The sequence below is a fragment of the Serinus canaria genome, chromosome 22 (assembly GCF_022539315.1).
Source record: "Serinus canaria isolate serCan28SL12 chromosome 22, serCan2020, whole genome shotgun sequence".
Lineage (NCBI taxonomy): Eukaryota > Metazoa > Chordata > Aves > Passeriformes > Fringillidae > Serinus > Serinus canaria.
Window position 1 is genome coordinate 3773448 of NC_066335.1, and position 14670 is coordinate 3788117.

Consider the following 14670-nt stretch of genomic DNA (forward strand, 5'->3'; position numbering starts at 1 on the left):
TTTATCCATCAGAGGGAGGAAAAGGATCCTTTTATCCATCAGAGAGAGGGAAAGGATCCTTTTATGCATCAGAGAGAGGGAAAGGGATCCTTTTATGCATCAGAGAGAGGAAAGGATCCTTTATCCATCCAGAGAGAGGAAAAGGATCCTTTATCCATCAGAGGGAGGAAAAGGATCCTTTTATCCATCCAGAGAGAGGAAAAGGATCCTTTTATACATCAGAGGGAGGAAAGGGATCCTTTTATCCATCAGAGAGAGGGAAAGGATCCTTTTATCCATCCAGAGAGAGGAAAGGATCCTTTTATCCATCAGAGGGAGGAAAGGGATCCTTTTATCCATCAGAGGGAGGGAGAGGATCCTTTTATCCATCAGAGGGAGGAAAAGGATCCTTTTATCCATCAGAAGGAGGGAAAGGATCCTTTTATCCATCAGAGGGAGGGAAAGGATCCTTTTATGCATCAGAGAGAGGAAAAGGATCCTTTTATCCATCAGAGGGAGGAAAAGGATCCTTTTATCCATCAGAGAGAGGAAAAGGATCCTTTATCCTTCAGAGGGAGGAAAGAGATCCTTTTATCCATCAGAGAGAGGGAAAGGATCCTTTTATGCATCAGAGAGAGGAAAAGGATCCTTTTATCCTTCCAGGGGTAGGAAAAGGGATGGTCCCACATCCATCCATAACAAGAGGAGTGACCCCAAAAATGAGAGGGAAAGGAATGACCCCACATACCCCAGAGTGACCCAACAATATGGAAAGGAATCAAGTGAATTTATTGCTGTTTGGGTTCTCCCTTAACCTGAGGGGAAATCCTTTTTGTTTCCTCTCCTACTCCCTCTCCACAGAGAAAGCCAGGTTATTGTTGATATAACAGGTTATTTTTGATGTTAAACCCCAGCCAGGTTATTGTTGATATAACAGGTTATTTTTGATGAACACCAACCAGGTTATTTTTGATATAACAGGTTATTTTTGATGCTAAACCCCAGCCAGGTTATTGTTGATTACAGGTTATTTTTGGTAAACACCAACCAGGTTATTGTTGATATAACAGGTTATTTTTGATAAACACCAACCAGGTTATTTTTGATAAACACCAACCAGGTTATTGTTGATATAACAGGTTATTTTTGATAAACACCAACCAGGTTATTTTTGATAAACACCAACCAGGTTATTGTTGATGTTAAACACAAATTGCTTTAAAATCTCCTGACAGAAGGGTGTGGGAGATCAGGAAATCAAACCCTCACGGAAAGGGAGCTCCTCTCAAGCCTTACAGGTGGGGAAAGAAAAATTCTCTGTCCAGCAAAAGCTGCTGGGCAAAGCCTCAGCTCAGGGCTGGGGGTTGAACCCATCCCAGACACATTTTTCCTTCAGGGCCTCTCTGATTCTTGGATTTCTGCAGTAGAACCCTTTTGCCAGCACATTTAATCCCCATTCTCAACCTTAAACACCCAATTTGCTCCAAAATCCCCCAGGCTGAAGCAAAAGCAATAAACCCTCCCAGAGGTGCTCCAGAATTCCCTGTGGCAAGTTGGGAATTGGGCTTTGAGAGGGAAAATTGCCCTGGAATGGGAAAGGGAACATTCTTGGGAGGGGCTCAGAATGGAAAAGAAGAACAGGCCCCAAAGAAAGCCCAGGGAAGAGCAACAGGGTCCCTGTCCTGGATTTTGTACTTGGATTAGGTCAAGATTCCATCCCCTGAGATGTCCATGGATTGCAGGAGCTTTTGGGTGTGCAAGGGGAAATATTCCACCTGAGAAAGGCATCCCTGGGCTGGGAGGGGCTTTAACAGCACAGGGCATTAGCGTCCTAAAAATGCAGATATCCTGGAAAGGAAGATACCCTGAGCATGCAGATGTCCTGAAAATACAGGTGTCCTGAAAATACAGGTGTCCTGGAAATACAGATATCCTGAAAATACAGATATCTTGAAAATATAAATATCCTGAAAATAGGGATCTATTGAAAATACAGGTGTCCTGAAAAGGAAGATACCCTGAGAATGAGCAGATATCCTGAAAATACAGGTGTCCTGAAAATACAGATATCCTGAAAATACAGGTGTCCTGAGAATGCAGATATCTTGAAAATATAGATATCCTGAAAATAGGGATGTATTGAAAATACAGGTGTCCTGAAAATACAGATATCTTGAAAATACAGATATCTTGAAAATAGGGATCTATTGAAAATACAGGTGTCCTGAAAAGGAAGATACCCTGAAAAGGAAGATATCCTGAGCATGCAGATATCCTGAAAATACAGGTGTCATGAAAATACAGGTGGCCTGAAAATACAGATATCTTGAAAATATAGTTATCCTGAAAATAGGGATGTATTGAAAATACGGGTGTCCTGAGCATGCAGATATCCTGAAAATACAGATATATTGAAAATACCAATATATTGAAAAGAAGATACCCTGAGCATGCAGATGGCCTGAAAATACAGGTGTCCTGAGAATACAGATATCCTGAAAATACAGATATATTGAAAATATAAATATCTTGAAAATAGGGATATATTGAAAATACAGGTGTTTTGGAAAGGGAGATATCCTAAAAAGGAAGATATCTTGAAAATGCAGGTGTTCTGAAAAGGAGGATATCCTGAAAATGCAGGATCCTGAGAATGCAGATATCCTGAGAAAGAAGATTCACTGAAAATACAGGTGTCCTGAAAATACAGGTGTTTTGGAAAGGAAGATATCCTGACAAGGAAGATATCTGAAAATGCAGATATCCTGAGAATGAAGATACACTGAAAATACAGGTGTCCTGAAAATGCAGATATACTAAAAATACACATATATTATAAAGGAAGATACCCTGAGAATGCAGATATATTGAAATAGGGATATATTGAAAGTATGGGTGTTCTGAAAAGGAAGATATCCTGAAAATACAGATATCTTGAAAATGCAGATATATTGAACAATACAGATATATTGAAAATACAGATATCCTGAAATCCAGATAACCTGAAATTCAGATAACCTGAAAATACAGATATCCTGAAAATACAAGTATCTTATACAGAAAATGCAAATATACTCAAAATACAGGTGTCCTGAAAATGAAAATATCCTGAAAATACAGGATCCTGAGAATGCAGATACCCTGAAAATACAGATATGCTGAAAATGCAGGTACACTAAAAATGCAGATATCCTGAAAATACAATATACTGAAAATGCAGATATACTGAAAATGCAGGTGTTCTGAAAACACAGATATATTAAAAAGGCAGATATCCTGAAAATAAGATGTTCTGAAAACACAGGTGTCCTGAAAAGGAAAATATCCTGAAAATACAGGATCCTGAGAATGCAGATACACTAAAAATACAGATATATTGAAAAGGAAGATATCCTGAGAGTGCAGATATCCTGAAAATACAGATATCTTGAAAATGCAGATATCTTGAAAATATAGAAATCCTGAGAATGCAGATATCCTGAGAATGCAGATATCCTGAAAATACAGATATCCTGAGAATGCAGATGTCCTGAGAATGGAGATAGCTTGGAATTGAAAATACAGATATATTGAAAATTAAGATATCCTGAAAATACCCTGAAATAGAGAAAAAACCCCACCAAAACCCCAACCCACTTTAGAGAGGGAGCAGCTGCTGCTCTGTAGCAGGGGAGGGGAGGAAGGAGGGATGCAGGGAAGCCTCTCCCAGCCCTGCCCAGGCCAGGGCTGCCCCAGCTCACCCTGGATTTGTTCAGACAGGAGCAGTTCAAAGCACAGGCAGGCTGGGGCTTTTCTCCTTGGCCTCTGGGACCCATGGACTGGTGCTGGGACAGGGAAATCAGCGTGGTTTGTGCTCCCAGAGCTCCAGCTGGGCTGAACCCTCCCGAGCTCCTGCTGGGGCTGCTCCAGCCCTGCCCCAGCTCCGGCACCTCCCAGCTCCAGCAGCTCCAGCCCCGTCCAAGGAGATTTTTCACCCACAGGGTTCTTCAAATCTGCCAGGGCACATCAGCTCTGGCACACAGAATGTTTCTTTTCCCTGCTTAAAGGAGGTAACTCCGTTCCTGTGAGGGGAAAAAAACACAACCTGAAAGGATTCCAGCCCTTTCTGCACATGGGAATGAAGAGAGAAGCTGTTCTTGGCACTGCTTTCAATACTAAAAGTGGATTTTCTGGGGCTTGGTGGCTGTGGCAGTAAACCTGGGCTGGGCCAGCACAACTGCAGGTGGGAAGCAGCAGTGGGGGTACCTGGGGGGACAATCCCAGTGGCACCAGGGCCAAAGGAAATGGAAAAATGGGCCAAAGGAAATGTAAAAATGATCCCACCCATCTCCTCCCTCTGAATGGAAAAAGGGCTGGGATTAATGGAAGCACCAAGGAAAGAGGCTGGGGATTCCCCAGATATTAAATCAACAGTGCTGAGAGGTTTCTTTAAATATTCCTGAAATTGAGGCAACAAAGAGGTGGAGAGCATTAAAATCTAATACATTCATCACACAATTAACAAATTCTTTTGTTGGGTGATGAGCAGAGGAATTATTTCCTGAGCAGCCCTGGGGCAGCTGCTGGGCTGGGAATGCAGGAAAATGGAGCAAGAATTCCTCGGGACCAACTTGAAGCTTTCCTGAAGCAAGATTTGAAATATAAATTTTATATTTTAAATATAAATTTTGTGATTTAAGTGTAAATTTTATACTGTATTATAAATATAAATTAAGTACAAATTTTAAGTATAAATGTTGTGAAGTCCCAAGGAGTTCATCCCTGCTTCTGAGGGGAGCAGTGGGGATGGTGTGATAAAGTTACCAAATATTCAGGAGAAGGGAGTTTTGATTTTTTTAAACACAGATTTATTTTTATTTGGGTTTTTTAAACACAGATTTATTTTTATTGTTTTTTTTTAAACACAGATTTATTTTAGGGAGCCAGTGGACTCTCAGGAATCATTTCTGTGGCTGTGCTCAGGTGGCTCCACAAGCAGATCCTGCCAGGGCAGCACCTCTGCTCTGGGAGCCAGGCAGGGACACGGGTGGGGCTGCAGGGGACAGAGGGAGAAGGGGAATTCCTTCCAAAGAAAAACCACCAGCACTGTGGGTTCACCAAAAATAATTGTCTGGAAGTGCCCAGGGCCGGGCTGGGTGGGCTTGGGGCAGCCTGGGATGGTGGCAGGTGCTGGGGCTGGCGCTGGGTGAGGTTTGAGGTCCCTTTGTGAGTCCCTCCCAGCCCAGCCCGAGGATTCTGTGCCTTTGCTGTGGGGGTGAAGGTGAGGCCAGGGCAGCCCAGAGCTGAGTCAGCACCCAGGACACCCCTCTGGCTGTCCTGAGCAGCCAAGACCCCTGCCAGGGCTCCTGAGAGACTTTGGCACGGAGCCTAAAGTGCCTGTGGCTTTGATTGTGACCCGTGGAGCAAGTTAGCAACCTTAGATGAAGATCTGCCAGCCATGACAAAAGAAATAGAATGATACTGAATTTATCACGGGGTAAAAAAGTGGATTTTGGGGTTTCTAGAGTGGAGGACTGGGGGGCAAGAGGGAGGGATCTGGGTGTGTCCAGCCTTTCTCTTTCTTCTTCTTGGCCTCCACCTTCTGCTGTGATGGTGGCACTTTGGGATGGGTTTGGAGTAGAAGCTCAGTGTCTCACACAGGTTATTGTAAATAAAGTACATGGAGTTTTAGTATAAAGACATAGCACCCCCCCAGGGGAGGCAGAGTGCCCTGAACTGTCCTGAATGGACCTCAGCAGGTCAGGAGAAAGAATTTTATTGACAAAGAACAATAAACAACCTTGAGACCCAGAACTGAGGAGCTCTGACTCCTTCTTTGAGGCCAGGCTGGGAAAAGAGACTTTTGAGTTTTTCCCAAGATCCCTCAGAGCAGCAGAAGTCCCGAGCCAGCTGAGCACTGCACACCCCAGGGCTTTCAGACAGGTCTGGTTTGGTGCCAGACCTGTCCCACCAGCAGGGAGCTCTGCGGGAAAGGGGCAGGAAAATCCAGGGGAAACCTCAGCAGCTGCCCCAGCGTGGCTCTGGGGACTGATCCATGGAATTCCACCCAAGGAGGAGCTGGGCAGGGCTGTGCCTCTCCCTGCTGGGCTGGGCAATCCCCACCCTGCAAAGGGCATCCAGGAATTCCATGGAATTCCACCCCAGGAGGAGCTGGGCAGGGCTGTGCCTCTCCCTGCTGGGCTAATCCAATCTGCAGCTGCCCAGAACAGGCACAGATTGGAAAAAGAAAAGAATGAGCACTAAAATTGCCTTTTGTTTTGCCATTTTTAAATCAGATTATGGAATATGTTCAGGATTGCCACAGGCAGCTCCCTGGAATCATCCCTCTCCCTCAGGAGGCTTTCCCAAGCTCTCCTGGGTTTGTCCTGGGTGTTCCAGCTTCTCCTTGGGGCAAATTCACAGCATTTCTTTTAAATTTCAATATAAAATTCTGATTTTTAGCCCAGCTGAGGACCCTGAGACAAAAAGGAAAATTCCCAGCTCTGGCTTAATCAAGACTTGAAGAAGCTGTGTGTGTTTTTTCTAATAACATGAGTTTAAAAATACATCACTGAAATTATTGATTTTCTTGCTGGGAGTCTCTGCCTGATTCGATTTGATTTGGATTTATTGCTTCCCTCCTAATCAGCTTACAGTTACTTCTGCTAAGAATATTCTTTAGATGGTAAGAGAACCAGACTGGAGAAATTAAAGTGAAATTCCAGCCAGAACCAGCTCAGATTTTTGTACAAAGATTGCCCAGGCTCCTCTGAGCTCCTGGGCCAAAGTGAGAATTAATATTATTAAATTCTCCTTTTTTTTCCACAATAAAGCACGAGGTGAACCCTCCAAGCACTGCTCGAATGGGCCCTTCTTTCTTAATTTTGGTGTGAAACTTTCTCACCTGGAAAAACCTCCCTGGCTGTGCTCAAGAGGAGCATCAGGAAAATAAATTGTATTTATGTCCAGCATCTCCGTGAGAGCTGGTCCTCCGAGGGCTCAGCAGCCAGGTGGATTCTTCCTTAGTGCTAATTAAAAAGAAAAATCAGGAGCCACTGTGGTTGTGTGGGGCTGAGCCTCTCATGGCTCCCTCCTCACTGATCAATGAAAGCTCCAGCAGGAGAGCAATTAACCCAGATCCTAATGAGACTGGCAGGAGAAATGTTTCCTACATTTCAGACTGGCACCATCCTAAAGAAGAGCTTTTCTTCTGCCTCTGCTGGAAACAAGGAACAAAAGGAAGGAAAGGGAAATGTCACCGAGCTGAGGCTGCTGGAGGGGGACAGGGACAGGACAGGGACAGGAAAGTGGACAGGGAAGGGGACAGGGACAGGGATGGGGACAGGACAGGGATGGGGACAGGGACAGGGATGGGGACAGGACAGGGACAGGGACAAGGATGGGGACAGGGACAGAGACAGGGACAGGGACAGGGATGGGGACAGGGACAGGGAAGGGATGTGGACAGGGACAGGGAAGGGGACAGGGACAGGGACAGGGACAGAGACAGGGATGTGGACAGGGACAGGGAAGGGGACAGGGACAGGGATGGGGACAGGGACAGAGACAGGGATGGGGACAGGGACAGGGATGGGGACAGGGACAGGACAGATCCCCCTGGAGGGGCTGAACCCCCAGAGCCCAGGGCAGCTCTCCCCAGCTCCAGAAGCTCCCAGGGCAGCACCAGGAGCACCACCAGCTCCAGGGCAGCTCTCCCCAGCTCCAGGGCAGCTCTCCCCAGCTCCAGGGCAGCTCTCCCCAGCTCCAGGGCAGCTCTCCCCAGCTCCAGGGCAGCTCCCAGGGCAGCTCTCCCCAGCACCAGGAGCTCCAGGGCAGCTCTCCCCAGCTCCAGGGCAGCTCTCCCCAGCACCAGGAGCTCCAGGGCAGCTCTCCCCAGCTCCAGGGCAGCTCTCCCCAGCACGAGGAGCTCCCAGGGCAGCTCTCCCCAGCTCCAGGAGCTCCCAGGGCAGCTCTCCCCAGCACCAGGAGCTCCCAGGGCAGCTCCTCCAGCACCAGGAGCTCCCAGGGCAGCTCTCCTCAGCTCCAGGAGCTCCCAGGGCAGCTCTCCCCAGCACCAGGAACTCCAGGGCAGCTCTCCCCAGCTCCAGGAGCTCCCAGGGCAGCTCTCCCCAGCTCCAGAGCTCCCAGGCAGCTCTCCCCAGCACGAGGAGCTCCCAGGGCAGCTCTCCCCAGCACCAGGAGCTCCAGGGCAGCTCTCCCCAGCTCCAGGAGCTCCCAGGGCAGCTCTCCTCAGCTCCAGGAGCTCCCAGGGCAGCTCTCCCCAGCTCCAGGGCAGCTCTCCCCAGCTCCAGGAGCTCCAGGGCAGCTCTCCCCAGCTCCAGGAGCTCCCAGGGCAGCTCTCCTCAGCTCCAGGAGCTCCCAGGGCAGCTCTCCCCAGCTCCAGGGCAGCTCTCCCCAGCTCCAGGAACTCCAGGGCAGCTCTCCTCAGCTCCAGGAGCTACCAGGGCAGCTCTCCCCAGCACCAGGAGCTCCCAGGGCAGCTCTCCCCAGCACGAGGAGCTCCCAGGGCAGCTCTCCCCAGCACCAGGAGCTCCAGGGCAGCTCTCCCCAGCTCCAGGAGCTCCCAGGGCAGCTCTCCTCAGCTCCAGGAGCTCCCAGGGCAGCTCTCCCCAGCTCCAGGGCAGCTCTCCCCAGCTCCAGGGCAGCTCTCCTCAGCTCCAGGAGCTCCCAGGGCAGCTCTCCCCAGCTCCAGGGCAGCTCTCCCCAGCTCCAGGAGCTGCTGCAGGGCCGGGCTGACCCCCCCAGAAATGCTGGGAGATGGGAATGCTGCAATGTTTGGGTGGGAGGGACATTGAGGAGCATTTCATCCCATGGCAGGGACACCTCCCCTGTCCCAGGTGCTCCAGCCTGGCCTGGGATGCTGCCAGGAATTCCAGCTCCTCTGGGAATTCCAGCCCAGCCCCTCCCAGGGAAAGATTCCATTCCAAATCCCATCCAAATCTGCAGCTCCAGGGTCTAGTCCCAAAGAAACCATTTGGAGGCACCCCCCTGAAATTATTTTAAATTATTATTATTTTAATTATTATTTTAAATTTGGTTTCAAATTTGATTTTCATGTTGATTTTAAAGATGCTTTAAATTTTGGGTTTAAATTTGATTTAAATTTTGGGTTTAAGTTTGATTTAAATTTTGGGTTTAAATTTGATTTAAATTTTGGGTTTAAGTTTGATTTAAATTTTGGGTTTAAGTTTGATTTAAATTTTGGGTTTAAGTTTGATTTTCATTTTGGGTTTTAATTCAGTTTGCCCAAGGGCTCCCCAGCCTCCAAGCCTGGACATGGCCCAAAGCTCTGAGCTCCATTTACCTCCCCAACAGTTTTGCTGTGTGAAAATCCACCAGATCCAGAGTCTTCAGGATATTGAGAACGTTCTGAGCAAACCAGTCTGTAGAGGAGGGAATTTGGACAAAGTGATTCCAGCCCAGGCTGGTGGGATTTCCCCATCCAGGTGCTGCCACTGGACTGAAAAATCAGACTTTTCCCCCAATAATTCCTGTGATTATTGCTGGCATGACCCAAGTGTGTGACAAGGAATGTCACTGTTAGCTGCTGTTGTGGCTAACTGCCTCTAATTTCCAACCTGCTGTAATTTATCTCATTTATTTCCTGGGAAGCAGCACCCTAAAAATAGCTTTGTCCTATGGCAGAGCTGTCATGGGGGACACAGAGCTCCAGGAAAAATGGTCAGAAAAAGAACAATTGTGGCACTTCTCAGAGTGATATTTTTAGAAAGGGAAGGCTACAAAAAAAGCCCTTTCCCAGCGAGGTAGGGAGAGCTATTTTTGGTCACTTTCTCACCAGAAGATTGCTGCCCTGACCTGGATTTGTGCTTTTCTGGGTGGCACTTTTCAGCTGGAGACATCAAACACCACTCGTGGGAAAGGGAGCAGAGCCACAACCCTGGCAGAGCCTGGGACAGCAAGGGTTAAAAACCAAACCCATGGGGCTTCCTCTGCCTCTCCTCCAGACCAGCCCAGTCCCAGCCCAGTCCCAGCCCAGTCCCAGCCCAATCCCAGCCAAACTCCAGCCCAATCCCAACCAAACCCCAGCCAAATCCCAGCCAAATCCCAGCCTAATCCCAGCCTAATCCCAGCCAATTCCCAACCCAATCCCAGCCAATCCCCAGCCTAACCCCAGACCAATCCCAGCCAAACTCCAGCCCAATCCCAGCCCAATCCCAGCCAAACCCCAGCCCAATCCCAGCCCAAACCCCACGCCACATCCCAGCCCCCAACCCCAGCCAAACCCCAGCCCAATCCACCCACCCCTAACCCAGCCCAATCCCACCCAACCCAGCCACCCACCCATCCCAGCCCAATCCCACCCAACCCACCCAATCCCAGCCCAATCCCAGCCAAACCCCAGCCCAATCCCAGCCCAATCCCAGCCCAATCCCAGCCCAATCCCAGCCCAACCCCAGCCCAACCCCAGCCCAATCCCAGCCTTGTGGGGCTCAGAGCTGATCCTTACCAGGGGTCTGTGCCTGGATCCTGCAGTGGGTGCTGCAGAAGAAAGGAAACTGAGGCTCAGTGGATTCTCTGGAGTTCATTCTTGTCCTTGAATAAATGGGAGCTTGTTCTGCCCCTGCAGCCTTGCCCTCCAGCTCCAAACTCCTCCTGCCTGGAAGAAGCTGTCCAGGCACTCTCACTTCTGCCCTGCCGGGTTTTGGCTCCTCTGACACCGGGTTTGGCAAAGGAATTCCCTGGTAAATCCAACTTCTCCAAAATGTGCCCAGGGAATGCAGCCATGGCTCCAGAGATGTCACTGAGAGGGGTCACAGGTCACTGGAGAGCTGAATTTGCCCTTTACCCTGAAGGTGGGCAGTTTTCAGTGGGATATGGGGTAAAATTCTTCCCTGGGATGGAATTCCCGGCGATCTGGGGCTGCCCCTGGATCCTGGCAGTGCCCAAGGCCAGGCTGGGGCACCTGGGATAGGGGAGGGGTCCCTGCCCTGCAGGGGAGGGATTAGAGGATCTTTAAAGTCCCTTCCACCCATGCCATTCCAGGACTCAGTGATCCCATGATTCACATTGGTTCATCCCACTTCTATAATTAATTGGTTACAGGACAGTTAAAAGAAGCAGTGGAAAGGAGTTCAACACCCAGTTAAGGAGCACAGGCAGAGCTTTTGCCAGCCAAGGATTCCAAAAGTTGCTGGAATTTATTGGTGGAAAATCAAAGCTGTGAATATCAGGGAGCTGGAAGGACAAGATCTCCCTGTCCCTGTCACCCCCTCCCTGTTATCCCAAAGAACACCACACAAAGCTGCAGGAATCTGCTTGGAGATCTTTCTATCATGTCTATTATTAATCAGCAGACTCCAGGCTAAGCCCTTCATGGAATATTTCAGCATCCTGCTCCTCTGTGAATTCCTGCAGATTAAAGAACTGGCCCATGGAAGCAGAACAGGAGGTGGCCAGGAAAGAGAACATCCCACTCCAGGAGTTATAAAATCAATGTGCAATGCAGGGCTTTCAAATGCAGGGAAAACACCCCAGAAAAGTGGGGGTGGTCGGGTAAAAGTTTCATTTTTTGAAGAGAGTAAATGCCTGAGGTGTGTCTGGAGCTGTGAAATGATTCCTGGTGCTGACACTGCAGGAAATTTTGGGGTGAAAGTTTCACAAGGCCAGGCTGGAAAGGGCTGGGAGCCACCTGGGCCAGTGGAAGGTGTCCTTGCCCTGGCAGGGATGGGGTGGAGTGGGATTTAAGGTCCCCCAAACCATTCCATCATTCCATGAAGGGCTCTTGCAGCAGATAAATCGAGGAAGGTGAAAGCAGCAATGAGCTCAGTGGTGATTTGTAGGAATTTCCAAGAAATTTCCCTTCACTGGTCAGTGGAATGAAAATTCTGCCTCAGGGCTGGGCTCTCAGGAACATTTCACCCTCAAATGCAAGACAGAACATTTCTGCATGAAGAAAATAACCCAGGTGTGTGCAGTGCTTGCTTTGAGTGCTGAGGGGCCTCAGGTGGCTCTGAGGGAATGACTGAGGTGCATTAGGAGAACGCTGCTGTGCTGCAGCTCTGCTGGGAGAGGCAGCTTCCAGCAGAAACAAAATGAGCACATCAATTTTTCAGAGCACAGGCACTGCCCAGCAGGACCTTGGTGTTTGTGCTGTGATACCGAAAAGTGACACCCCCACCTCAGCCCCAGAGGAATCCTGGGATGGTTTGAGTTGGTTTGAACCTTAAAGATCATCCATTCCCACCCCAAAATGCTCACAGCTCATTCTCTCCCCTCCACCCCCTTCCCTCTTTGCCTCAAGTCCCTGAGGATGCTGAAGATCTTTTGTGAACAGGATAATCCATGATCAACCAGCTCACCCCAAACCTGATCCTTCAAATCTCAAGATCCTGAACAATTTACAAGGGAAGAATGAATCCTGGTAAAAATCTGCTTCCCAGGGAGCAGAGCAACAGCCCTGCTCTGCCCTGGGCCGTCCTGCCCTGTGCTGGGCACCCCTGGGCTCTCTGAAGGGTGAGATCCCTCTCAAGGAGCACCCAGCAGCCCAGGACAAGGCCCTTAAGGCATAAATCCCATTTTTTCCTCCCTGCTATGGCTATTTAAATATCTCAGGACACATCCTCAGCTGGGTTCAAATGTCTGTCCTTGCTCTCCTGGCTCAGCTGGAACGAGACCAATCTCCACCAGCTGATGCCCTGTTGGTATTTAGGGTGGGTTTGGGGTGACCCCACAGCACACCAGGGGCTCCAGGGGGGTAAATGGATGTCAATTGGCACCCAAAATGGGTGTAAATCCTGCAGCTTGGCCAGTCCTCCCGAGCTACATCACTGCCTGGTGGGGAACATCAAAATGGACCAAATCCTGATTCCCTGACTCCTTTTCCTCTCTGACAAAATTCCATCTGATGTCGCTGTTTGCCCTCCTTACATGGCTATCATTAAGATCTATTTAGGCTTGAATTGCTTAAATTTAAACCAGACTTTATATTAAAAACTTCTCAAGACAAGCCCCCTTTAAGCTGACAAATAATCTGGGACAGTTCCAACCACGCTGCACGACCTGTCCAGTGCCTTCATTCTGCTGCCTCTCTCCAACATACAAAACCCCTTTTATTCCATCCATCCAATTCAATACCTTCTCAATATATTCCAATGAATTCATTATCATTGGGTGTATTCTGATCTTTCCCTGGCAGCAGCCAGGCTGGTGTGCTACTCCACCCTCTCTATTTTCTTTCCTTTTCTCTTGCTGTTGGAGGAAGCTGCAGGACTCAGTCTCAGCCTCCCCTCCCTGCAGGTTTGTCAGTAGTGGACAATCCAGATTAAAGTCGATGCTGCTGCTTTCCCTTTCCATGGAGTGCCCTTCCTCCCTCCTCCTGCCTCCATCCTGAGACACCAGCTTTGCTCCAAAGTAGAAGCTCTTCTTTGGTCAACTTTGAGGCAAAAGCAATTCTCCTTCAGCAGAAATATCAGCCTGCACTTCAACATCTCCAGACAGAAAGGGAAAAGGGATTAATTACTCATCAGAAAAGAGGGAACATCTCAGACTGATTTCCCTGACTCACTTTAACCTTCAAACCACCTTCAGGATAATGTAGCAGGAGCCCTGTCCCCCTGCATCTGATTAGAGAGCAGAGATTTGCATTGCAAGGCTCTGTTTTCAATTAAAACAATGAATTTTATCTCAGAATTTCTGCACTAAACACCTCCATGAATGCCAACTTTCTCCCTTCTAAATATCCTGATTTTTGAAAAAATCCATATATACATGAGATGAATTGTGTTCCATAAAAGTTTGCATTGCTTGGTATCACTATTAAATAAATAAATCAAACCTAGCCCTGCCTGATTATAAAGCAACAATTTCTTTTGCATACAGGGTAAATGGATTTCAAACACCGAGGTATTTAATGAGAGGGAGTTTTATTACAAAGTTCCATCTGCCAGTCCTTGTTTTCAGGAGATTAAAAGGATAATAAAAGCTCCCCAGCACCTCTGTTAACTGTGTGTTTCCTTATGCAGCGAGTTTTCCTTAGGGGTAAAACCATGACCTGTTCCCCCCCCCAGTCTCTCTTATCAGGGGAAAAACCCATTAATAAACCAGATCATAACATATCTTCCACCCTAAAAAGAAACAAAATGCAATGCCCTGATAGGCAGTAATTTTATTTTGACTCCCAATGAAATCCAAAGGGGTTTGTGCCTCTGGCAGAAACTTTCAGTAAAATTAATGAAGCAGGTTTTGAATCCGTGATTGCTTCATTAGCACAAAGCCCTGGTCCCGAGTGGGTGATCTGAGAGCCGGGAGGTGAGGCGGGGCTGGAGCTGCCCGTGCTTGGGAGCAATCCCGGGATAAACCCGGGCTGTGCCTGACTGCAGTGCTGCAGTCCTATGACAGCGTCATGTTAATGAGCCCGGGGTGCGAGGCTCCGTGCGCTCGGCAAAGTTTAACCCTGTCCCTCGGAGCTGCCCGGCTCTCCCCAGCCACAGCATCCCACCAGGGATCGCCAGGCACCCGGGCGCTTTGCGAGGAGGCTTTTGCCTTTCCCGAGATCGTCTGCTCAAAAATTCCGGCTGTGATCACAGGCAGAGCCCTTTCTGCACCTCCCGAGTGAGGAGTTAGCTCTCCCCTCTCAGCGTCCCTCTGCTTTTCCATGCCAGCTGTGGCAGGGGTGTTTCTAGCACCAACAGTTTGGGGTTTTGGTTTTTTGGTTGGTTTTTTTTTTTTTGG